Genomic DNA, 25,772 nt, shown 5'->3' on the forward strand with positions numbered 1-25,772 from the left:
TCATCTCCAGTGGCACCTGGTTTATTCCTCCATTTCAGGGCTGGCTCACAACCTGTATAGTGCCCTGTCAGTTACAGTCTGGAGTCAGGAGATGGGTTGAATCAAGCCAGGACAGGACACCAGGAATTCAGAGCTAGGGAGCAGGTTAAAGATAGCAGGCAACTAGTGCAGCTGGAGTTGAGTTGGGTCACGATCGCAGGGAGTTAGTGTCAGGCGCCAGGTTAAAGACACCGGGCAAGTTGCAGGGTGAGACGCTGGAGTCCGAGTGTCCACAGCAAGGTAAGATGTGGCGCATTCTGTATCATTGCTTAGGCTGCTCCCTGTGGTGGCTTCCTGGTTAGCTTTTAAGCACCATAGGGTCAGGGTTGGATAAAGCGCAGGGAAGCTGAGACTGATGGAGATAACAGATGTTTTCCTTCTGTAAACCTGTTGTAACCATTTTGTGGAACATCATGGGCCCGAGTCTGATCTACTGTAGGCCAGTTTTCACAGCTATAAAAGATGTAAATGGAACAGGCCTCAGACCTCTGGCAGTTGTGGCTGAAGAGAAGTGGACCAGGTGTGACAGTAGCCGGGGGAGGAGTAGCTAAGTGGTTTGAGCATTGGCTTGCTAAACCCACAGTTATGAATTCAATCCTTGAGGGGGCCGTTTAGGGAGCTGGGACAAATCTGTCAGGGATGGTGCTTGGTCCTGCTGTGAGGGCAGGGGACGGGACTCAATGATTTCTCAAGGTCACTTCCAACTCTCTATGGGTATGTCTACACTACCCCGCTAGTTCGAACTAGCGGGGTAATGTATGCATACTGAACTTGCTAATGAAGCCCGGGATTTGAATTTCCCGGGCTTCATTAGCATAAAGCCGGCGCCGCCATTTTTAAAAGCCGGCTAGTGCGAACCCCGTGCTGCGCGGCTACACGCGGCACGGGCTAGATAGTTCGAACTACGTAGCCATTCCGAACTATCTGTACTCCTCGTTCCACGAGGAATGGCTACGTAGTTCGAACTATCTAGCCCGTACCGCATGTAGCCGCGCAGCACGGGGTTCGCACTAGCCGGCTTTTAAAAATGGCAGCGCCGGCTTTATGCTAATGAAGCCCGGGAAATTCAAATCCCGGGCTTCATTAGCAAGTTCGGTATGCATACATTACCCCGCTAGTTCAAACTAGCGGGATAGTGTAGACATACCCTATGAGATGGTATGGTAGCTTGAGGGACACAGAAGCAGTTGGAGGGCTGATGTGCCATGAAGCATCCAGATGGGTGTTACACACCATACAACACACTGTGGACTCAGCTCCTCTGACAACACAAACCAAATGGGTTTGTGATAGATGTAAGGAACAGGTAAGATTTCAGCCCTCTGAGCTCACTGCAACAGAGAATATGTAGGTGTCTCCTCTCCCCCCATCTTGGAACACCCAGAGTTGGATTTAACTTACAATGGGAACCTTGTTGTTATGGGAAGAAGGAAAAACAAAATGGATTTGAATGGAAAACAAATGTCAAAAGGGTCCCAGATTGCCCGTCAAACCATTTGCACACACATTGTAGCAACACACCGCCACAACCACTTTTATTGAAAGCAAAATAACAAATCATCATGGATGATACTGGGGTTCTTTGTGCAATTTCTGCAGCCCAGGAGATTCTCGGGAGCCCAACGAACAGTTCCGATGATTTTAGAAGGAAGATGTCACCTCCCAGTGTCTCACAGATCCTGCAGTGACCAGAGATGCCATCTCCTCCTTCTAATACTGCAAAAGGGAAAGACACGCTCAGGTTCTGTATTTGTATCCGTTGCAACAGAGAAAATATGAGAATACATTTCCAATCTAAGGCAGAGTAGGAATTCCCCCAGCACTGAATGGTGAGTGCAGGTATTCCTAGTTAGCTGCAGAGCAGCAGGTTCATTTGCCCTATGGCTACTGCAATGATATCGCGAAAAGATATGCAAATTGCAAATCGCAATTTAAGTATCTTTTTCCACTTTTCTTTTGGGGAGACGCTTTTCCGAAATTTGGGCCAAATTTTGGAAAAAACTCCTCTTTCGGTATATCCCTTCTTCTTCTCACCGAGAGGAATACAGGGATGCCGAAAGAATGCGTCTGCTTTTTCAGAAACTGTTCTGAGAAAGCGGACATGTTCCTTGGACACGGCAGAGTGTTTCCAGGTTACCTCTGGTAGCCTAAGTCAGCATTCTGCTACCAAGTTTTAATGAAGATAGAAATATTTAAATAGTGATAGAAATGTAGCCGTGTTAGTCTGGTGTAGCTGAAACAAAATACAGGACTATGTAGCACTTTCAAGACTAACAAGATGGTTTATTAGATGATGAGCTTTCGTGGGCCAGACCCACTTCCTCTATTTTCTTCCACTATTTGATCTGAGGAAGTGGGTCTGGCCCACGAAAGCTCATCATCTAATAAACCATCTTGTTAGTCTTTAAAGTGCTACATAGTCCTGTATTTTGTTTCAGATATTTAAATGTGTGACGTGGCTGCCCACCTGGCTTACCAAATAAGTGCTTGATGTCAGAGTATGGATCTGCCCTCCCTTAGCTCCTAACTCTCTCTAAACAAGACAGAATCCCTTTTTAATATAAAAGTTATTATAAATTATACAAATATGAATTAATATAAACCAAAAATGTTATTAACATACAAAGCTAAACATAAAAATAAATGAGCAGGGATTTAAAACCCAACCACCAACCAACCCCAGCAAATCAAAGATTAGAACCGCTGGAAAAAGGATGAAATTTTTTCATTGAAATGTTCATCACAATTAAAAAAAACCCAACAAGCCTGAAATGTTGTCATACTTGCGGACTTTAAAAATGTACCCTGCCTCTGTGACATCAAATTAGAAAGCATAGAACAGTTTGACTCTTATTCATGACCCAGTCTTCCTGTGAAAGGATGCTACCTTTAGATGAATCAACTAATCGAACAGTCGAAGTAATTTGCATCGACTATTCGATTAGTCAATAAGGGCACCTCCACTTTTGAAATGTAGTAAGAGCCCTGCCGGAGCTCGGCCAGTGGGAGAGGCAAGCAGTCTCCGGCTGGCCCTGTGCTCCTGGTAGTGCTTTGCTTTTGAAATGTACAAGTGCCCCCCTTCTGGCTCTTGTACATTTCAAAAGCAGGGAGCGCGGGGCCAGTAGGGGAATGTCTGAGCCCCCAGCCCACCCTAGGCTCCCTGCAGTGCTTCTGCTTTTGAAAGGTAGCAAGAGCCCTTGCTACATTTCCAAGGCAGAAGCGCTGCCAGTTCCCTTCTGTGCGCCTGCACCTGCTCCCCACGGAGATAGTGGTGGGGAGAACCGGCTTTTAAGCTGGCTTCCACGCCCCAGCACTGGATCCTGATCTCCCCCCTGTGCTGCCTTTCTCTGATAGAGGCAGAAAGGACAGGGGGAAGCGACTAGTCGAGTCACTAGTCAACTATCCAATAAGCATTTGCTTATCAGATAGTCGAGAAGTTGACTAGTCACTTACATCCCTATAGCTCAAACGAAACAACAAACAGTGACACGCTTATTCCGTTATTCTTAAAGAATGCCTGGAAATTCCGATTCTGCCTCCCCAGTTCACGTGAGCCTAACGCCTGACCACATGCGGCTCGTGTTTCCATGCCAGCAGCTCTGCCTCCTTACAATAGAAATCTCTGTACATGTGCCTTGATCCAACCACGAGAGCAGCGCTACAGCTGCTATCATGAAGCTCCCAGCTTCACCTCTCCTGCTCTCAAGCTGCTTACTACTTTGATTCACGCAGAATCGTTCCCCTGGCGCCATCTCGAACTTACCCTCCTACAGCAAGGCCGCCAAAAACAGCAGCGTCCAATTATGTAATTATTTGGGGGACATCGCCAAGAGTAACATTTACCCCTACTTTGTAGGCATCGGAAGCTGTTGCCAAAAGTCAAGGAAAATCCTGCATAAAGAAAAAAATGATTGATTTTCATTCACACAGCAGAGTAAAAAAAGATTGACGCATAACTTCCTGTTCACTGAATTTCCCAGCCCGGTTATCTTCCCGTGCACCCTTTCACTGATACTGACAGGGCTGTAATTCTGCACCAGTCGAGGAAAAGAGAGTGAGATAATTAGTCAGATGCTCTGGCTGTACGCTGCAAACCTGTATCTCTGAGCATGGCTCTCCTGAGCAGCCCCGTGCCTTTAAGACAGGGGTGAGGAGCATTTTTTGGCTAGGGGGCAACCGACCTACAGAAAAATCAGTCAGGGGCCGCACACAAGCAAGAAGCAAAACCCTCCCCAAACGCCCAAAATTCAATGGCCTCCAGCTGAGAAGGAGAATGACACTCCCCCAATTCCCCTCGCACACCAGAGCCTTGTTGATTTTGTGTGCTCCAGTCCTGCAGAGGGACAGTGGGGAAGGGAGGGGAAAGGGAGGGGAGCAGAAGCTGAAGTGTCAGAGTGAGCTGAGGAGCCCTGAGCCTCGGGGGGCTAAATCCAGGCAAGTAGGGGGCTGTATCCGGCTTGCGGGCCTTAGTTCCCCACTGCGGGTTTGGAAAGCAAGTAGCTGCCTGCATCACTGACTTCCCTGTGGCTTTCTGAGTCCGAACAGTGATATACCAGGCAGTATCATAAATGCTGATTGGCTGAGCCAGGGCGAAACCGCTCAGCAATGGGTTGCAACACTTAGTAACCGAAGGGTTTGGACCAGTCCCTTCCTCTCCAAATGCCCAACCATCTGTGGGACTCTACACAGACGTTCTGGTGAGGACGCTGCACACAGGAACATCTTCTTCCAGAACAGGTGCTGGGTTTAGACACGCCAGAGCAGCTGGTCTCTGTGAGACTGTTGCCTGGGGCTCCATCGCTTCACCATGTGTTGTCCTTTGATGAGACTGTTTTAAACTGGATTTCGGCTCTGCTTTCCTTAAAGTATCCACATAAGTCTGGGCCCTAAACAGTATAGTTTCATTGCTTCCTTGTGCTGTACGGCTGTGTCTAGACTGGCCAGTATTTCCAGAAAATCAGCCGCTTTTATGGAAAAACTTGCTAGCTGTCTACACTGGTCGCTTGAATTTCCGCAAAAGCACCGACTTCCTACTGTAAGAAATCAGTGCTTTTCGCGGAAATACTATGCTGCTCCCATTCCGGCAAAAGTTCCTTTTGCGCAAAACTTTTGTACAAAAGGGCCAGTGTAGACAGCTGAGATTTGTTTTCCGCAAAAAAGCCCTGATTGCGAAAATGGTGATCGGGGCTTTTTTGCGGAAAAGCGCGTCTAGATAGGCCACGGACGCCTACCTGTCTATATGTGATTTCTCTTGTCTTAGTGTCAGATTGCAAATTCTTTGGTGAAGGAAGTATGGCCTTGATCTCCCAGGGCCCCTTGCAGTTCTAATATTCTATGATGATGAAAATAATAATTCAGATGCATTTTCATTTCACAGAAATTGTTACAATCCTACACAAATGCACTTCCTGTACTAAAACCAGGCACCTGGATACGGCAGATTATGCCTGGAAGGTCAATGAGGTTAAGACAGTGACACAATGATCTACAACATGAATGACGTGGGATGCTATTCCCAGATTTGCGTAACCTCTAATTGGGGCAGAGACATTGCTTAACAAAGGAGGTGTGAATGCGTTGAAATGTATCCTGTAATTCGTGCTCTCCTGGTTTGCCACTTAGTTCACAATCCCCTTGTGCATTTTCATCAAGTCAGACCAGAGGAAAAGGATATATCTTGTATGTGTCTCTTGCTCAGCTCTGCTTGACATCCGGGCCATCCAGCAGGGCTGGGGGCTAAAAGGCCAGTTTGCCACAGGCCTTGTATTTGAGAGAGTCCCCAAAGTAATAGAGGGGCAGCTTGGCAAAATTTGATTGCAAGGCATTGGGACCAATGTACCCTTTAAACAGTGTGTATCCTTCCCGACTTGAGAATTCCAGACCTGGCCCTAGGATTCCATTGTGGAAGAGTTGTAGCTATGCCACTCCCAGGATATTAGGCAAGCTGGAAGCCCTGGGATATTAGAGAGAACTGAAGAGCTCTGTGTGCCTTGGAAGCTTGTCTATTTGACAACACAAGTTGGCTCAGCAAGAGTTATTAACTCACCCATCTTGCCTCTACAGGATCCCATCAACACTCACACCTGTGCCAAACAAAGAGCTAAAATAAACTGCTACTACTTGACATTCCCCTGTGTATGAGCCCAAGGATTGATTGCATTAGCTCTTTTGGTCAAAGCATTGTCCTGGAATTCCATATTCAGCTAATTATCCAGCCCGATCTTGTTCAGAGCTGTTGCAGTCGAGGATAGAATCCACCATCCTGTAAGCATGGTCTAAAGTCTCTTGTTTTTAGTGATACCTTTTTGCATTTGGTGATATTAAAATGCATATGGTTTGTCTGTGCCCAGCTTACTCCACGAGCCCGACCTCTCTGACTTCATGGCTTGCTTTCTTCATGATTTATCGCTCGGTCCGTTTTTGTGTCGTCTAAAATTTATTTGCGGCGATTTTGTTTTCTTCCCGGTTGTCGATAAAAATGTGTCAGATACAGAGTTAATCCTACTGGGATACCGCTAAATAGAATAAACTTTTTAAAAAAACAAACGGTCTGGTAACACTTTATAGAGTAACAAAACATGTAGACGGTATCATGAGCTTTCATGGGCACAGCCCACTTCTTCAGATGACTGGAGTTTTGAGTTTAGGATGTGCAAACCCAAACTAAATAGGGGAGAAGGGAAAGGGGGAAAGGAAATAAAAAAAGGGGAAGGGAAACAAGGAGCAGAAGGTATGAAAATATCAAAGGGAAAAACAAGTAGACAGAGCTGGTAATCTATAAGCACCTAAAGATTGAATATTAAAGAAGCAGATAAGGATAATAGGATAGCAGTTAGTACCCTACTTATGATCCTTATCAGCTTCTTTTACCTATAAAGTGCTACCAGACCATTTGTTGTTTTTTAAGTTTATCCTGTACAGACTAACTCAGCTACTCCCTGAAGCTGCCAAATAGAATGTTGGGGATATTTTTACAGGATACCATAGCATACCAAAATCGGACTGGATTTTCAAAAGCACATCAAAGGCACCTTCCTGACACCCCAGCCAAATCTGAAGTATCTGTTGTTAACCATATAAGCACTAGAAAGATTCAGAAAAACAGTTGGCAACATGATAAAAAGTGTTAGGCCCCTTTAGTACTGGTTCACAAATACCCTTCGATATCCGGCTTTCGTGTCACTATTATCTTACCTTGGGTACTTTGCAGGACCAAGAAAAGGACAGCAAAAAGAAGGTAAAGAATCTTCATAGCTGATGTTTGGCTGGGAACTCAGGGCTGCTGGAGAGAAGAGACACTAAGTCAGACAGAAATCTCTCTTTATAGATTTCTAGGGATTGCAATATACTGATCTGTTGAAATCTTAAACGTCACTGGCATCAAAACAAAAGGTGTGTGCTGCAACCTGTTAATTATAATAATTATTTTTACAGCATCACAAAAGTCCCTGGAGTATTTCAGGGGAATAAAACTGACCAAATGCCTGCTTTGAGAAAGTTACAGTTTGAATACTTTACACCTAGAAGACATTCATTGCTGGTTGGAAACCATTTCAAGATAATAAAAATATGGGGATGTTTTAGTTGGGATTGGCCCTGCTTTTAGCAGAGGGTGGAACTTGATGACCTCTTGAGGTCTCCTACAACCCCATGATTCTACGAGTCGATGAAAAGAAGGCCTTAGTGCAGAAAGGAAGCATTGGCAAACACGTCTCTGTGTTTGTATATTTGTTTTGTACAATATTTATTAATATTTTACATGTTAAATAAGCATGTAAAATAGGGAAGCGACTGTCTGGGAAGGAGAATGGCAGAAAGGGATGTAGGGGTCATAGTGGACCACAAGCTGAATATGAGTCAGCAGTGTGATGCTGTTGCAAAGAAAGCAAACATGATTCTGGGATTCATTAACAGATGTGCTGTGAGCAAGACACGAGAAGTCATTCTTCCGCTCTACTCGGCGCTGGTTAGGCCTCAATTGGAGTATTGTGTCCAGTTCTGGGCACCACATTTCAAGAAAGACGTGGAAAAATTGGAGAGGGTCCAGAGAAGAGCCACAAGAATGATTAAAGGTCTAGAGAACATGACCTATGAGGGAAGGCTGAAGGAATTGGGTTTGTTTAGTTTAGAAAAGAGAAGATTGAGGGGGGACATGATAGCCGTTTTCAGGTATCTAAAAGGGTGTCATAAGGAGGAGGGAGAAAACTTGTTCATCTTGGCCTCTGAGGATAGAACAAGAAGCAATGGGCTTAAACTGCAGCAAGGGAGGTTTAGGTTGGACATTAGGAAAAAGTTCCTAACTGTCAGGGTAGTCAAACACTGGAATAAATTGCCTAGGGAGGTTGTGGAATTGCCATCTGTGGAGATATTTACGAGTAGGTTAGATAAATGTCTATCAGGGATGGTCTAGACAGTATTTGGTCCTGCCATGAGAGTAGGAGACTGGACTCGATGACCTCTCAAGGTCCCTTCCAGTCATTCTATGTATTTATGGAAATTTTCTTACTTCATGCATTAAAACCCATTACAAAGAAGTTAACATTTTCTTTTAAAATGGGAAATAAAGTGATTAAAGTTTCCAGTACTGTGTGGTCAAGAATGTATGGTTAGAGTAAAGCCAATGGAGAATGTGCTAACGTTTTCCCAGTTGCTAGAGAAGAGATAATTTTCTCCAATGTACAGTGAAGGGAGAGCTGTTCCAGTCCTATTATATACTGATTACACATATTTTTTTTAACCCAAACTCCAAGAAGCCTCTGCCTGCTATCTGAATTATCCTCTTCCTGTAATTTTCAACACCTGATTCTCAATTATAATAAGACCCAAGGCATGATTTTTTGAAAGAATGATAAACACAATCGGTAGAAGTTGGATGGCTACCCAAAGAATAAGTCTCTGCCTGGACTAACTTAGGGATAAAATTTCAGCATTTACACTGCTGGTCCTATATAATAAAAAAACAAATGCCCTTAGTTCTGGAGAAAGGGTTCTGTTCATATGCTTGGAACAGAGTCCTTCCAGAGTCATACTCCATGTGAGGTCGAAGTTTGGTTTGGAGCCAAATATTGGCCTTAATAAATGACTTGAAATATTATTTTAGAAAACTTTTAATTCTTCCAAATTCTACTCCTGCCTTGTATTTAGATATTGCTTTTTTGCATTTTTGGCTCAGATCTGTACTCATCCAGATTATAGACTGCCCCATATTTGTTTCAGGAGATGGAGGAACAATTCTTTATATTAATGGTGTTAGATTCTTCAATTTATTATAATTAGTCCAGGCAGAGACAGGAGAGCCATCTATGTTCTACTGAATTTGTGCTTCCCAAAAATCTTGATCCTGGATTGTCTTATAATTGAGAACCAGATCTTGAAAGTTACATTAAGAGGAACAATGAGGTAAGGCGAAGTTTCTCCATGACTCACTTAGTGTGGATACTTTTTAATCAGTGTAATCAGCTACTCAAGCAACAAGAGTTAGATACTACCTAACAAGAAGATCTGGCTATGATTCATGAGACTAAGTTTGCATTTCAGTTTTCTGCTCTGAAAATGGCTCATAGTTTGGATTTGGATTTGAATGAGAAACCAAATTCTCATTAATGTATGGCATATGCTCAGCTAAGATGCCAAACTATAAAGACAACTTCAGTAATTGTAAATAAGGAAAAGTTCCTTCACATCATCATTTTCACCCATGTCAATCTTGAGCCTTGGAAAATCTAATTCATTATCTTTTAGACTGTAGAATCCAACTTCTGAGCGCACACTGGATTTGATAACTTTCGTCTAAAATAATTTTATAACTGTCTCAAATGATAATACTTTTTGTTTGTGATAATCTATGGCAATAATCATATTTGCAACAATTTTTGTGTTTTTAGCAATGTTTCCAAAGAATTCTGATTAGGTCCTAACTGGCATTTTAACAGATTCATATGAATGTTACTCTTAGTTCAATATTTTGAATATATTGACCTGCCCCAAAACACCAGACAGTGAAGCCCCAGCCCAACCCCCTATCCCCAAGCTCCAGGCAGCACAAGCCTCAGTCCCCTCTCCCAGCCCCAGAGTGCCAGGCAGTGTTGCCCCAGCCTGTCCCATGCCCCCAAGCTCTGGTCAGTGAAGTCCCAACTCCCTGCCCCAGCCTCTCTGGCCCTGGAGCACAGGGAAGCCAGGCAGCATGACCTCAGCCTTCCCAGCCCTGGAGCACCTGAGGGCCGGTCAGCACAGCACAAGCCTACCCAGCACAGGAAGACCACAAGTTCCAGGTTCCTCAACCCTGAATGGAATGGGGTAACAGGGTATTTGAATCTTTAACAAGGAAATTTTCTCTCCTAACTGCTTACAAATCAATTGAATAGCATGGTTGTTACTACTACTACACAAAGCATTTTAAAATCTTCCCTATTAACTACTTCCGCTGGGATTTTCTCATATTCTTGTGGTTGGGCTTTGGCCAACTTGGCAGAACTCAATATCCTTTCGGCAGCAGTTTAGTTGTCTGCGCTTAGACCTGTCAACAGAAATATCAGTTTAATCAGTAGATGTGATGCAAAGTCTTTTTACATTCCAGGATGATTCTTTCTGTCACTCATAGCTCATCATGGAGCAGCCTAAAGTCATTTGACTCATTTACTTGGTTCATCGCCAATAGGGTCGCTAACAAATAATGGAATAATAAAAATAACAGGTGTATAATCCTCTTTACTCACACATGACTATTTTCTATACTTCATTCGTATGCTAATAGGATTTCTTGACATGTTAAACTGTCTCTTTGCTACTGGCTATCAGGCTGCGTGGCTGTTTAGGTCTCATAACATATGAATTAGGTTCACTTCACAGATTTTCAGCTGGCATTGGCCTCTCAATGTAACCCCAGACCAGATCACTTTCTTTCAAATAAACCAAAAGGTTTGTTATATCTTTCTTAATAATTAGTTAAGATAACATTTGTATTGAAAATACAAAGCTTTGTGTGTGTATGTTTGTGTGCGATCGCTTGTATTATAGAATAAAAAACCAAGAATTCCTTTACAATTTTATAAGAATCTGCAGTTTGCGTACTCAGCTTAGTATCGCTGTTATTTAGCACTGAAACCCTGGGTCAAACACCAAAGTCTCATCTGATATTTACCTTGTTTTCTGAAGGCCTAGGACTAAGTCATGACAACGTATTCTACCTACGCGTGGATGGCGATGACATTATTGCTTATAACAAGCCCTTTTGTGATTTTCCATGCTACTCCTCAGGCTTGGGAAAAGTTCCCCGTACACATCCACAAAGCAACTCGTGATCCTCCTCCAAAATGGCTCCGTAAAACTCCTGTGCAGTGAGAGCCTGCCGCAAACTTGATAATGGCTCGGCTGCTGTGCTGATCCCACTGACAACCATGCGGGCCGAGACTTTCCCCTTGTTTCCTTGTACTCCCACGTCAGTCTGTATCCACCTGCTGTCTCTTGCCTTCAATCATTTTGCAACCTGTACACAGAGGTGGAAGTAAAACGGTGCACCCGGAGCACTGCTCCGGTAAGAGCTGGCTGGGGTGCTCCGCTGCAGGAGGCGGCACGGTACAGCCCCAGCCGGACTCCTGGGGCTCTCCTGTGGAATGCCCACGAAGCAGCAGGCCTGTGAAAAGGGATGTCTAGGGATGCTCCCCACACTGTTCTAGGACGCTTCCCTGCCAGGCACCATAAGGGAGGGAAGGGCCGTGAAGCCTCTCCCCATTCCAGCTGACACTGCTTGCTGCTCCTCTTCTGTCACTGAGCCAGAGGGAAGTGCACAGTGTCCCTACATTCCTCTCCCTCTTGGCTGGTGTGGGGAGGGGCAGTGGAATGAGTGACACACATTTCCTCTCACTCCCTGAATGACAGAAGTGAATGAGCAAGCAACAAGCAGAGTTGGTAGGAATCGGGTGTGTGTGGGGTGGTGGTGGTATTTTTCAGCCGTCTCTGCCTTCCCTAAAGGGCACCCATGCCCCAGTGCACTCCCCGCCCCACACACCCCAGCGCTCTGACCTAAGCCCCTCCTCACACCCCCAACCCAACTGTCTCAGCCCGCATGATCGGCAGTGGGATCAGCACAGCAGCCTAGCCATTATCAAGTTTGTTGCAGGCTCTCAAAGCAAGGAGAGTTTCATGGAGACATTTTGGAGGACGATCATGAGGTGCTTTGTGGATGTTTATGGGGACCTCTTCCCAAACCTGAGGAGCAGCATGGAAAATCCTGCACCCCCTCACATCTCCATCCCCTGAGTCCCCCAACCTCCTGCTCTGAGCCCCTAGCACCCTACCGCACACTTAAATTCTTACTGGTACTGACATAACACTCCCCCCTCCCCCAAACCTCCTACCCTGATCCTAATAAAACAGTACCTGCAAGAAATTTAAGTTATTTTCGATCCTGCCTTTATGAGGCAAGAACCATCTTTTTCTCTGGGTTTGAACAGTGGCAAAAACAATGGGGGTTCTGGTTCGTGATCTGGGTTCCTATGGGAATATGAATAAATACTGAACATATTAGAAAGAAGAAGGTTTTAACCTCAACCGAGTGGCTTCATTTTAAAAAAAAGAGAGCTCATTAAAACAGACACACTCTCCCTGGTTGGTGAAACAGCAGTTTCCAAAGGAGGAAATGTCCCCTCCAAAAATGTTGAACTAGCTTCTTGACTAAATAATTCCATTTTATCTTGTGTCTGAAGTCCGGTCTGAGGCCTGAACTAAAGAAGTGGTCACAGAGTCATAGAATCCTAGAATCCTACGGCTGGAAGAGACCTCAGAAGGTCATCAAGTCCAGCCCTCTGCCCTAAGCAGGACCAACCCCAATTCAATCATCCCAACCAGGGCTTTGTCAAGCTGGGACTTAAGTTTTGCTGGTATAAAGCAAAGTGAGCAGAAGTCAGGCTGAGAGAAGGCAGGCAGGCCCTGCTGTGAAACATACCTGCTTTGTAATCTGACAGCACCTGGCAAGACCAGGGTGGGTATCACAAAACCATACACATTCCTAAGAAGTGCTAGGCACAGGACACACACGCAGACACATTCCAGAAAGGTGGTACCCAAACTTCCCATATCGAGTCTGCTGCAAATACCCCACAAAACTAGTGAGAATTCCTTGACTCATCTGAAAGAGAAGGTCAGGATGACAATGTAATGAATAGGGATGTTTCGATCGAACTAACTGGGTCATACGCAATTTGTTTCTATTGGTGTGTAGAATGGAGTCCGAGAGGGAGTGTTTTTGCCAGCCTGGGGGGCAGTGGAATGTCCCACCACTGACCAAGCTGTGTCCCTTTTCATGATCAGACATATGCTAGGGTACCTACATACACTGATCTGGGGAGCTACCAAAGCGCTTCATCAGCAACAAACCTGGCCAGGTGCTTGTGCTGAAAACTGGCTGGGCCGTTTGATCAAGGACAGCTGTACCCATTCTCTGTGCAGGGCTGGGACAGCAGATGGCAGGAAATAACAGTGTAAGGGCAAAAGGGGAATTTTTTTTCCTCTTGGACATCGATGGAATCAGGATTTCATCTTGCTTATACCATATTTTATCAGGTAAGCATCTACTGATGATTGAAGAAAGTCCCCCTTTAGTGGGCTTTGGAAAATGCCACAGAGTGCAAAGCCAAATTCAAGGAACAGCCAGGCAAGGCTCTCTCACCGGGAAAAGGTTGGGCAGACATATATAGCCCAGAGTCCTGTGGGAAAGGGCTGGTACTTAAGGGTACATCTAGACTACAGGCTTTTGTCAACAGAGGCTTTGTCGACAGATACGTCAACAAAGCTTCTGTCGACAAAGAGCATCTAGACTACACCCAGTTGTGTCAATAAAGCAAACTGCTTTGTCGACATAAGAGTGTAGACACAAAGGACAGTGTAAATGCAATAACACCTTCTGTCGACAGAACTCTGTCCATAGAAGGCGTTATTCCTCGTAAAATGAGGTTTACTGCCATTGACAAAACTGCCCAGTTCTATCAACATAATGTCGACAGAACTAGGCAGTAGCGTAGATGCAGGTATAGTTTTGTCGACAAAAGCTACTTTTGTCGACAAAACCCTGTAGTCTAGACATACCCTAATTGACCACGTTTCTCCCTGAGCCCTGTGTCTTACTCCCTAAGCCTTCAGAAGGGAAAAGGAGGAGGGGCCTAAACTGACCCTATCATACCTTGAAGCAAGATGTTCTATACTATGTGGGTAAAACCCCACCCTCACTTGCATCCATTTTGGTGCACCAAACACACAAGGTGAGGGGAGGGTACCAAGAATGAGAACCTATTAGCCCTGCAGCCACACAGGAGACCTCTACAGGGCAATTGGAAGGGGCCTGTCTCTGTCATCCCTCAATAATTACCCTCTATTTCAATGATCTCTCAGTAGATGGATATTAATGGTTTCCTCACCTGCCACCTTTTCTCACAGGGACAGGACAACAGGCCCTAAATGCTTCCCTGCCCAGTGGGAGCACATGAAGTGGGTGACTGGCTACTTCACTCCTTTTTCTGTTAAAGTCAGGCCATACCCAGACAGAAGCTAGATAAAAACAGCAATACTCTTGCAAGAAGGTGGCTGGTAGAGCCACAGCAAATAATTGCTTTATTTTCCTCCATTCGACGTGCCAGAGTTCAGTGATTAAGGTTACATAATGTATGCAGTTCTTCTAGATGTAAAGATGGCTGCTAGAGAGCTTATCCCTTCACCTTCCCAGTTCTCTGGTCCTTCTCGTATGAACAGGGAACGACAATACCCGAAGTTCAGAGATGCAGACAATATGCTGATTATTGGGATTAGCTTCCAACAAGCATAAATCCACTTTCCTTTGTCCTTTTTTCCCTTTCTACTTTCTTCCCAACTTACTTCCCGTTTGCCCCCAATGTATATAGTAATATACTCAGCTATAAATGTATTAATCATTTTGCTGAAATGTAGTTGTTAAGAGAAGAAACAGGTCACCCAGGAGCGGGTGGGGTAAATGGAACTTCTTTATTGCCCATGCACATTTACCTCAGACATTCAACACAATATCCGAGTGGCAGGAGGAGGGTAAGAAGTTTGCTTAAGGCGTTTGCTTGACCCTAACCCTTTCTCGTACTGTATCTTTCTAGACCTGACTCTCAAAAAGTTGCCTCTTCCCTTTCTGCTGCCAATTAACCCAGCTGGACGTGGGAAGGAGGGTTAATTGGCAGCAGAAAGGGAAGAGGCAACATTCTGGATGAAGTAGGAAGAACATTCTCTTAAGCACTGCCACCCTGCACCCAAATCTCCTCGGGGCGATGAGGGGGAGTGGTGACACATTCTCCTTGGGTCTCATCAAACCTCACGTCCATAAGCCCCTCCCAATGGAACTCTGCCTCCCAATAGCCTCGTGCTGCTGCTGCATTTCAAAGGGGCAGCTTCACTGAGCCTGGAGTCATCTGAGGACTCCAGCTGATCCCAGGCTTCTGCAGCACTGCCCCTTTGAAACACCCTTGCAGCGTTTCAAAGGGGCAGCACATGTGATTAATCATGATTAATTTTTTTATCGCTTGACAGCCCTCGTATTTACCTTAGAAGTATCAGGAAATCCAAGTCTGGTCTTCTTTCTTTTTCTGTAAGACTGTTATGGGAGGGACGAAGGGTTGTTGAATCTTTAACAAGAACATTTTCTCTCCTAGCAGCTTAAAATTATTTAAGTATCATCGTTGTAAATAATAATAAAAATAAGACAGAGTTTTAAAATCATTCTTACTAACTTCTTTCATAGGGGTCTTCTCACCTTCTTCCTGTGGTTGGTCTTTGGCAAATTGGCACAGTGCCATATAGTCCTCTAGCAGCAGTTTCTCTGTCTTAACTTTGGGCTGTCTCCAGAAACATCCATTTTTAAATCAGTAGACATTATGTAAACTCTTTTCATATTCCATGGTGATGCTGTCTGTGATTCACAGTGATAGAAATGTAGCCGTGTTAGTCTGGGGTAGCTGAAGCAAAATGCAGGACAATGTAGCACTTTAAAGACTAACAAGATGGTTTATTAGATGATGAGCTTTCGTGGGCCAGACCCACTTCCTCAGATCAAATAGTGGAAGAAAATAGTCACAACCATATATACCAAAGGATACAATTAAAAAAAATGAACTCAGCTGATTCTGCAGCAACATAAAGTCATTTGACTCATTTACTTGGCTTATCGCCAAGAGTGTTCCTAATAATTAATGGAATAATAAAAACAACAGCTGTATAATCTCCTTTACTCACACATGATTATTGTCTATGCTGCATTTGTATGCTAGCAGGATTGCTTCATGTCGTAAACTGGTTCCCTGCTACTGACAACAAACAGGTGAATGAGCCAAGTGGTTGTTTAGGGTTTATAACATTTTAGCTGGTTTTTCTTTGCACATTTTCACTTGGTACTGGCCTCTCAATATACACATTGGCTACGTCTAGACTGGCCCCTTCTTCGGAATAGGCATGCTAATTTGGAACTTTGGAATAGGGAAACCTGCAGGAGATTTAAATATCCCCCGCGGGATTTAAGTAAACATGTCCGCCACTTTTTTTCCGGCTTGGGGAAAAGCCGGAAAAGAGCGTCCAGACTGGCGCGATCCTCCAGAATAAAGATCCTCCGGAATTGCAAGTAGGAATAAGAGATCCTTCGGAATAGGGCTTTATTCCAGAGGATCGCGCCAGTCTGGACGCTCTTTTCCCCAAATTAGCATGCCTATTCCGAAGAAGGGGCCAGTGTAGACACAGCCATTCAATAGATCTTCTTTAACGTAAAACAAATGGGTTGTTGTATATATGTTAATGATTGTTTAAGAAAAGATTTATATTTAAAATATGCAGCCTGAGGGGTGTGTGCGTGTGCATCTACGCAGCAAGCCCATTATTTCAAAATACAGTCGAAATAACAGGCTTCTTACTCCGACACCTGTAAACCTCATTGTATGGGGAGTAAGGGAAGACAGGGGAAAAGTGCTCTATTTCAAAATAACTGCTGTGTAAACAGCACCAAAAGTTGAAATAACAGGCTTCCATAACTTATTTTGAATCTAGCCCTGCTGTGTAGACATACTCTTTAAATCCTGGATGAACACACAGAAACCTGCTCTTTGACATGTTCTAAAGGCTTAGGACTAAGTTATGGCAATGATTTGATCCATGCATGGATGTTTCTGACATCATTCAAGTCTCAGAGGGGTAGCCATGGTAGCCTGTATCTGCAAAAACAACAAGGTGTCCTGTGGCACTTTAAAGACTAACAGATTTATATAGGGTGTGTCTAGACTACCTAGCTTTGTCGACAAAAGTGGACTTTTGTCGACAAAACTATACCAGCGTCTACACTACCGCTGAGTTCTGTCGACATAACGTCGACAGAACTCAGCAGTTTTGTCGACGCTGGTATACCTCATTTTACGAGGCATAACACCTTCTGTCGACAGAACTCTGTCGACAGAAGGTGTTATTGCCTGTAACATTGTGTCCAGACTACGGAGTTCTGTCGACAAAGCAGCTTGCTTTGTCGACAGAACTCAATGTGTCTGGATGCTCTTTGTCGATGGAAGTTTTGTCGACAGTTTCACGAGGAGTAACGGTAGTTCGGAATAGGACCCTAGTCCGAACTACCTAGTTCGAGCCCCGTGTAGCCGCGCTACACGGGGTTCGAAGCAGCGGGGATTTAAAAATGGCGGCTCCCCGCTTATGCTAATGAAGCCCGGGAAATTCAAATCCCGGGCTTCATTAGCAAGTGCGGTATGCATACATTACCCCGCTAGTTCGAACTAGCGGGGTAGTGTAGACATACCCTCATAGTTTGTGTAGTATGTTGACTGTAATGGATTTTTCATCTTCAGTCCATTGGGCATGATGGCCATCTGTTTGCACTTGGAGAGGAAGATGATGTCTATATCTGTGTGGATTTCTTTTGATATGCTAGTGCATATCTATCTCCTTACCTCTGTGATTTCACTCCATGCCTCTGACAAAGTGGTTTTTACCCACAAACGCTTATGCCCTTATAAATCTTTTAGGCTTTTAGTTGCCACAGGACTCCACTGTTTTTTCTGATATTATTGCATATGACAAGCACATGCTGCTCCTCAGGCTTGGGAAGACAGCCCCATGATTATCCACAAAAGTACCTCCTTATCCTCGTCCAAAATGGCTCCATAAAACTCCTGTTTTACGAGACCCTGCAGCAGACTTGACAGTAGTTAGGCCATTACTGTTCTGATCCCACTGCCGCTCTTTCTAGCCAAAACATTGTTTCTTGTATACCCACATCAGTCTGTATCCATCTGCTGTCTCTTGCCTTGTATTATTTTGCAAGCCCAATGGGGCAACGACCATCTTTTTCTCTGTTTGTACAGCACTACACACAAGGAGACTCTGTCCTGCACCTGGGTTCCTATGAGACTACAAATCCATCATAAGAAAACATTTTCAACCTCATCAGAATTGTTTCTATTTTTTAATGCAATTTGTTCCTCCAGAAAATGTTCTTGTGGATGAATCAGCAGTTTCGCAAGGAAAATAATGATCGGCTCAGCTCCATTACTAATCGGTTCCATATTTTTCTGTGTCATCATTACTATGAAATAACCACCTACAGGTGAAATGGGATTTTTTTCCACTGATGTCATTGGAGCCAGGATTTCAATGCAGGTAGGCATCTACAGCTGACTGAAGTCAGTAGAGAGTCCCCCTGACTTTTGTAGGCTTTGGATACCAAAGATTATACCAAAGGATATCTGACTTGTACAATCCATTTCTCTTCGTAATGGAAACAAACCCACAAGACCATTAATATTGCCTAGCTGCTTAGGCCAACCATCCATGACATTTGAATAATATACACATAGACACACACACACACACCACAGGTGTAACTAAGGCCAGGCCTATACTACACAAGAAATTCGATTTAAGATACACAACTCCAGCTACAAGAATAGCCTATCTTGAGTCGATTACCTTATATCAAATTTCTTTGGTATTCCTACCATGGGAGGTCGAAGGAAGAAACTCTCCCATCAACTTCCCTTACTCCTCATGAGTCCGTGAAGTATCGGGGTCGATGGGGTGCCATCAGCATTCTATTTAGCAGGTCCTTACTAGACCTGCTAAATCGAGCCCTGGAAAATCAATCTCCACAGCATTGATCTCTGTGTAAGTCTAGACAAGGCCTAAGATTAAAATTCCCAGGCATCCCTTCTATGTGTACTACAGCTGTAAAGTTCTAAAAATGGTGCTTGTGTGCAGAGAGCAGCCATTTTGGTCTCAGAACTGCAGTAAATTGATATAGATCAGCAGACTTATATCCTGTGCTCTCATCTGGGGACTTTGCTTTGGTTCTTTCTTGCTTTTCCATTTTAGAATAGGGAACACAAACCATTTATACTGTTTCAGGCCCCACCTTGTTTACACATGCTGCTCCACCAGTGGGTAGGAGTATAAAAGCAACACGCCTAAAGAAGGACATGTTACATTAGTACATGAGCACCACAGAGTGGACATAATTAGCCCTGTGCTTCCCATCCTGCAAGCACAGGCATGTAGGTGGACCCGAAGATGGTGCTGGTAGTTTTAAAGTATCACAGGTGCAATCTCTATAGCACTGAAACCTATGGAGAGATTCGAGGCTACTCCGTGGTATGGAGCAGGCCATAGGCAGTCTGGGTAAAGCAGGAGTAAGAGCAGCCAGCTGCCTTGTTCTAATAAACACAGAGGACACTCCAGCTCCAACACATCTCAGATTCTGGGCACCTGAGGAATGTCCTTGGCCAGCTGCCTGTAAGCTGTGCCATGCGTGCTCCAAGAGCAGGGGCGGCCTAAGGCATGCTGCCGGCAGCTGGCGCCCCAGGTGAAACGCGCGATCGGCGCCCCTGCCTGCACGGCCCTCGATGGCGTGACGTCATCATTGGGCGTCTCATTGAAGGCGGCATCCTAGGCAAAGGCTGAGTCGGCCTATATGCATGGACCGCCCCTGTCCAAGAGCAATAAACACAGCAGTAGCCCATTTTGAGACAATTTCCAAAGTGTTGGGAATAAGTTTTAACAGCAAGACAAAATGAGCACGTAAGCCAATAACCTAGAAAAGATTACATAGCATCTCTGCTCATTGCCAATTACACATTTTATTAATAATACAGGTAGTTATTTTTAACAAACTAAATAAGCCAACATAAACAAAACAGACAATTTAATGGCAACTTTTGTTTATTAAAATTATGATAGGTTTGCAGCTGGATGGTACCATCTTGTGTTGGCGTTGTCTTTGGGTTCCAGGGCCATTATTTAGGAGGGAAAGGGAGACAGTAAACACCAATTACACTTATTCACATTAACAAGGTTGTTTTGGTACCGTACGGCCTTATTTGGTGAGGCCCCTTGGAATGTGGTTGCCAGGGTGACCACGGTTATATAACTGCCTGTGCTGTGTTGTTTAGTTAACAGGCCTGTCTTAGATTTTAGGATTGAATAGGGGGTTTTAGCAAACAAAGTGTACAGTATTGCTGTTACAGGGCCTGTGGCAACTACCCCCTATTCTTCGACATTGCTCTACGGTCCACTTCATCTGGGCCAGTCCTGCACAAAGAATGGGCTTTAATGATAGCTCAGCAGAGCTGACCAAAAAAAGAGTTGTTATTTTAGCCCTTGACTGTATTTCCCATTTGCTGCGAGCTGGCCCCATCGGCACAGCACCATTATCGTCACTCAGGGCACAGTTTTATCACAGCTTTCATGGTCCAGAAATGGCTGTAGTTCTAGGTACCTTGAGCAATGGCTTCTAAACAGAGAGCAGAGCAAGTTAATAAAATGGGGCACTGGGTTGCTGAATGTATTTGAGAACTATAACTCCGCACAGGTGTCCTGCACCACCCCACACACTTAAGGGATGAAAAGCTGCCATACACCTGTACCATAGACTTCCATTAGGGGCTGCTCCTTTGGCTTTGATTGTCCCTAGCTCCTAAGAGCAATGTGCTAGGAAAATTATGAGAAATGGCAAGTGACTGAACAGGATCGAACTAGCCCAGCATTAACATAAGAACATAAGAACGGCAATATTGGGTCAGACCAATGGTCCATCTAGCCCAGTATCCTCTCTGCCAACTGTGGCCAGTGCCAGATGCCTTAGAGGGAGTGAATACAACAGATAATCATCACCTGATCCCTCTCCTGTCATCCGTTTCCAGACAAACAGAGGCTAGGGGACACCATTCCTACCCATCCTGGCTAATAGCCATCGATAGACCTAACCTCCATGAATCTATCTAGCTCTTTTTTGAACCCTGTTAAAAACCCATTAGTTTGGATGACGTCAGTTTTGAGACATGCAAGGATTTGATTAAGTTCTTGCTGGTATAAATGCCTGCCTGAGAGTCTCTGCGCAGACCTGCTTGTGAAAACTTACTACTGGTCATAGTTTCTTCATGGTAAAATAACCTCTCCACGCCTACTCGAGATTTCCTTCTTTATGCACCCCAGGATTGCATTAGCTCTTCTGGCCACAGCATTGCACTCAGAGCTCTTGTTCAGCTAATAATCCATCACACCCCAAAATCACAATCCTGCTTCCCAGGATAGCACCTCCCTATCCTGTAAATGTGACCTGTAGTCTTTGTTCCTAGATATTTACTTCTGCATGCAGCCATATTAAAATGAATTTTGTTTGGCTTGCGCCAGGCTAACCAGATCGCTCTCTCTTTGTGTCCTGTTCTCTTAATTATTTGCCAGTCATCTGATTTTTGGGGGTTTCTGCAAACTTTATCGGGAATGATTTTAACGAAAACGTTGAATAGCCTGGGACCAATAACCAGGGAAATCACACTAAGTAGAATGTTGGGGATGTTTCTACAGAATCTAGTTTCAGCCAAAGGTGAAAAGATTTTCATAGGCACATCCAGAACACATTCCTGACCACGGTGCTATTCCCCAGCCACATTTCAAATATCTGCTGCAAACCACCAAAGCACAAAGTAGCTTCAGAAAAAGAAAAAAGTTGGAAAAAAATATGATACCAAGTTTTTGGCAGCCTTAGTTCAGGTCTATAAACATTCTTCCATAGTCTCTTGTCATTTCACTAAGCTCTTACCTGAGTGACTTTGCAGCAGCAAGGAGCGGACAGCAAAAAGAGGGTAAAGAATCTTCAAACTCGGAGCCACTGGAGAGAAGAGCCACTTGGAGGCACAGGAGACAGAAATCTCTCTTTATAAGGTGTTGGGGATTGCAATATGCTGATAGGTTGAAGTGTTGTTTTGATACAGGTGAAATTTAATAGGTGTGTGCTGCAATCTTTAATTATAATGATTCTTTCTGCAGTACCATTAAATTCCCTGGAGAATTTCATTACACCTAATACATATTTATTGTGTGGCTGGAAGCCCTTTGAAGGTACTGGAAATCCTCTCATTGATTTTGAATGAGGGCTGTATTGCAGAGGTGAATTTCAGAACAGAGCCTTAATTGGGAAATATTGACAACACAGTGTGTGTGTGTGTGTGTGTGTTTGTGTACAATTTTTATCAATGTTTTTATTTTGTATAATATTTATCAATATTTCCTCTGTATTCAGGAAATTTCCTTAATTTCATGTATCAGAACCAATTACAATGAGATTAAATCTCTTTTGAAATGAGAAATAAAATGAATAAAACTGAAAATTCTCTCTTCCAGGAATGTGCATTGAAATGTGTATGAAAACTATAAATGTTCCCTTTCTTCCACCCATAGCAAACATTACCTTAATGATGACCATCTAAAGTAGAGGCATTAAATGTTGATGCACCAAATAAGTGGAAGCCAAAGACACTTACATGTGCTAAGCACTGCTCAGGATTTCTCTTGTTCTCTCCTCCCAGAGAGAAGAAGTAGTGAGTGGGCTTATCCTGCAGCTAGGAAAATTGAGGGAAATTTCAGAAGGTTCTATAGAGGTTTTTGACACATTATGGTTCCCTGGATGACTCATTCTAAACAGGGCCCAGAGCCAACACACTACCAACCACCACCATGCTCCGTAACTCCTTTTCAATTCTCCTTCCCAGTCATTTCCTTCATCTACCTCCCCTCACCCTGTCCTCACTTCCACCAATAATGCAGCACCAAATTTAAAAAGTTGAGGGAACCAGACCAAGAATGAGAATTGATTTGTCATGCACCTATAGACGGGGATAGCCACAAGACAATTGGATGGGACCTGTCACTCACCCATCCTCCAATCATTACCCTTTATTTCAATTATTTCTCAGTAAGTGAAGGTTGCTTGTTTTCTCACCTATCACTTTCTACACAGGTGGAGGACAGGGGTCCCAGGATGCTTCCTTTCCCAATGGGGACACAAGAAGTGGGGACATCCATCTGGTTGGCTACTTCATTCTTCTTTCCCTGTTATGTTCTTCCAGTAAACACAGAGAAGTTAGATAAAAACAGCAATACGCTTGCAGGAATGTGGCCACACCACATTTCAACATTAGGTATTTTGAAATACAATTGAAATGAGATACGCAATTTGCATAGTACAAGTTGCATATCTTATTTCGAGTTTAGGGTGCTGGCTAGACACACCCTAAATGAGAGATGTACCACTCACGCCAACTGATTGCAGGCTGGCAGGTAGCTGACTAATTGCTAAGCCTAGAGCATTTGCTTCTCTGAAGAGCAGGGGTTGGCAAATACTAGCTCACAGGCCAGATCCAATCTGCCAGGTTTAACCCCTGGCGGGCCCCCACACTCCTGTATTTACCTGCGCCTCCACAGGTACAGGCTCCTGTTGGCCAAGGATCGCCATTCCTGACCAATGCGAGCTGCAATGGCCCACACCTGCAGAGGTGCAGGTAAATATAGCAGCAGCGACCCACCAAGGGCTAACCCTGGTGAACTACTGCTGTTTTATAACCCACCCCTGCTGTAGAACCTCCTTGCATGCAAGGAGTAGCTCAAAATTGCAAGCTTGTAATTTTAATATATTTTTATTACATTTTCTCTGTGGGTAGCGATGCCGCAGCTGGCTCCCCTCTGCTTATTCCTTGGAACACAAGGATTTGTCCTTAATTAGCACCTTTCTGTTGCATTGATGGATACAACTGGCTTGGAGAGAGAGTGTGGGATGCAGGCGTCACAGATACAGGCGTGGGTGAAATATTCTGCTTGTGTCCCATTAGAGCTCAGTCTATCTACAGTCCTCTCATGGTAGAATCCTCCCTTCAAACAGTCATGGAGTCATAGAGCTGGAAGAGACCTCAGGAGGTCATCAAGTCCAGCCCCTGCCCAAGGCTGGACCAATCCCAACTAAACCAACCAAGCCGCCGAGACTTAAAAATTTCTAGGGATGGAGATTCCACCACCTCCCTAGGTAACCCATTCCAGGGCTTCACAACCCTCTTAGTGAAATAGTTTTTCCTAATATCCAACCTAGACCTCTCCGACTGTAATTTGAGACCATTGCTCCTTGTTCTGCCATCTGTCACTACTGTGAACAGCCTCTCTCCATCCTCTTTGGAACCTCCCTTCAGGAAGTTGAAGGCTGCTATCAAATCCCCCCTCACTCTTCTCTACTGCAAACTAAATAAGCCCAAATCCCTCAGGGTACGTCTACACAAGCTCCCTAGTTTGAACTAGGGAGGCTAATGAGGGCGACCGAAATTGCTAATGAAGTGGGGGATTTAAATATCCCATGCTTGATTAGTATATTCCCGGCCGGTCGCCATTTTGGAAACTGACTAGCCCATAGTAACTGCCTGTGTCTACATGCAACAGAAAAGCAGGATTCCAAGATAACCCTCCCTAGTTCGAACTAGGGGCTAATGTAGACATACTCTCAGTCTTTCCTCATAGGTCATGTGCTCCAGCCCCCTAATCATTTTGGTCGCCCTCTGCTGGACCCTCTCCAATGTGTGCACACCCTTTCTATAGTGGGGGCGGGGAGGCAGAACTGGACACAATACTCCAGATGTGGCCTCACCAGAGCCGAATAAAGGGGAATAATCACTTCTCTAGATCTGCTGGCAATGCTCCTCCTAATGCAACCTACTATACCATTAGCCTTCTTGGCATATTAGAAGCTTCCCTCCATCCACCATCCACGGTAGTCACTCATAAATATAACTATCCCTGCCCTCACAGTCCTCCCTTTCTGTTTTATGAAAAATAATCACATTTCAGGGACATCCCATTTCCCTGGCACAACGAACCTCTGACCTTGCTTTAAGTTAGGATAGAAGGAAGCTGCATATCAAATTTGGTGGTTCTAGCTCTTGCCGTTAAAGAGCAGTTCTTGAACAAACAGACTCACAGCTAGATAGATGGACACACAGACAGACAGATGCAGAAACTGTCTAAAACAGTAGATTCTGGGGAACAGGAATCCCCATGCCTTCATAGCAGGATGTGGCAATTCCTCATTTTACACCAGACCAGGCATGTTGTAACACTGCAAATGCACCGTTATGTACTGTTCATATTGAACCCACAAACTGCAGAATAACAGCAAAGGAGAAACTGGCACGGGGCCTGTGCTCTTTTTTTTTTTTCCATGGCAGCTACCTCTGTTCTGAGAGAGCCCTCAGTATGGCTCCATTTCCACACAGAGGCAGATCCTGGCACACCAAGATGTAATTAGACTGGTAGATACCCAGGAGCACCTGTGTTACATGGAGAATTCTCACCTAATAAAGAATAATCTAATTATAATGACATTAACATGTACCCTCTTGGAAGAGCCAAGCCCTTCCCATTCACAAATT

At 44.4% G+C, this 25,772-nt stretch overlaps 1 long non-coding RNA gene across 12 annotated transcripts; it reads right to left on the reverse strand.

Annotated features, from left to right (window-relative positions):
• Positions 1 to 1,546: 1,546 nt before the first annotated feature.
• On the reverse strand, positions 1,547 to 22,268 carry LOC102453673 (uncharacterized). Of its 12 annotated transcripts, none has more exons than XR_012902442.1 (6): positions 22,127 to 22,268; positions 15,803 to 15,958; positions 15,593 to 15,643; positions 7,234 to 7,318; positions 3,803 to 3,930; positions 1,547 to 1,755 (listed from the first exon to the last, which is right to left on the reverse strand). It is a non-coding gene; the product is annotated as an uncharacterized LOC102453673 (long non-coding RNA). The 12 variants fall into 12 exon arrangements; XR_012902440.1 differs by having other exon boundaries at positions 7,234 to 7,321; XR_012902443.1 differs by having other exon boundaries at positions 15,780 to 15,958.
• Positions 22,269 to 25,772: the final 3,504 nt, after the last annotated feature.

The sequence above is a fragment of the Pelodiscus sinensis genome, chromosome 3 (genome assembly GCF_049634645.1).
Source record: "Pelodiscus sinensis isolate JC-2024 chromosome 3, ASM4963464v1, whole genome shotgun sequence".
Classification (NCBI taxonomy): domain Eukaryota; kingdom Metazoa; phylum Chordata; order Testudines; family Trionychidae; genus Pelodiscus; species Pelodiscus sinensis.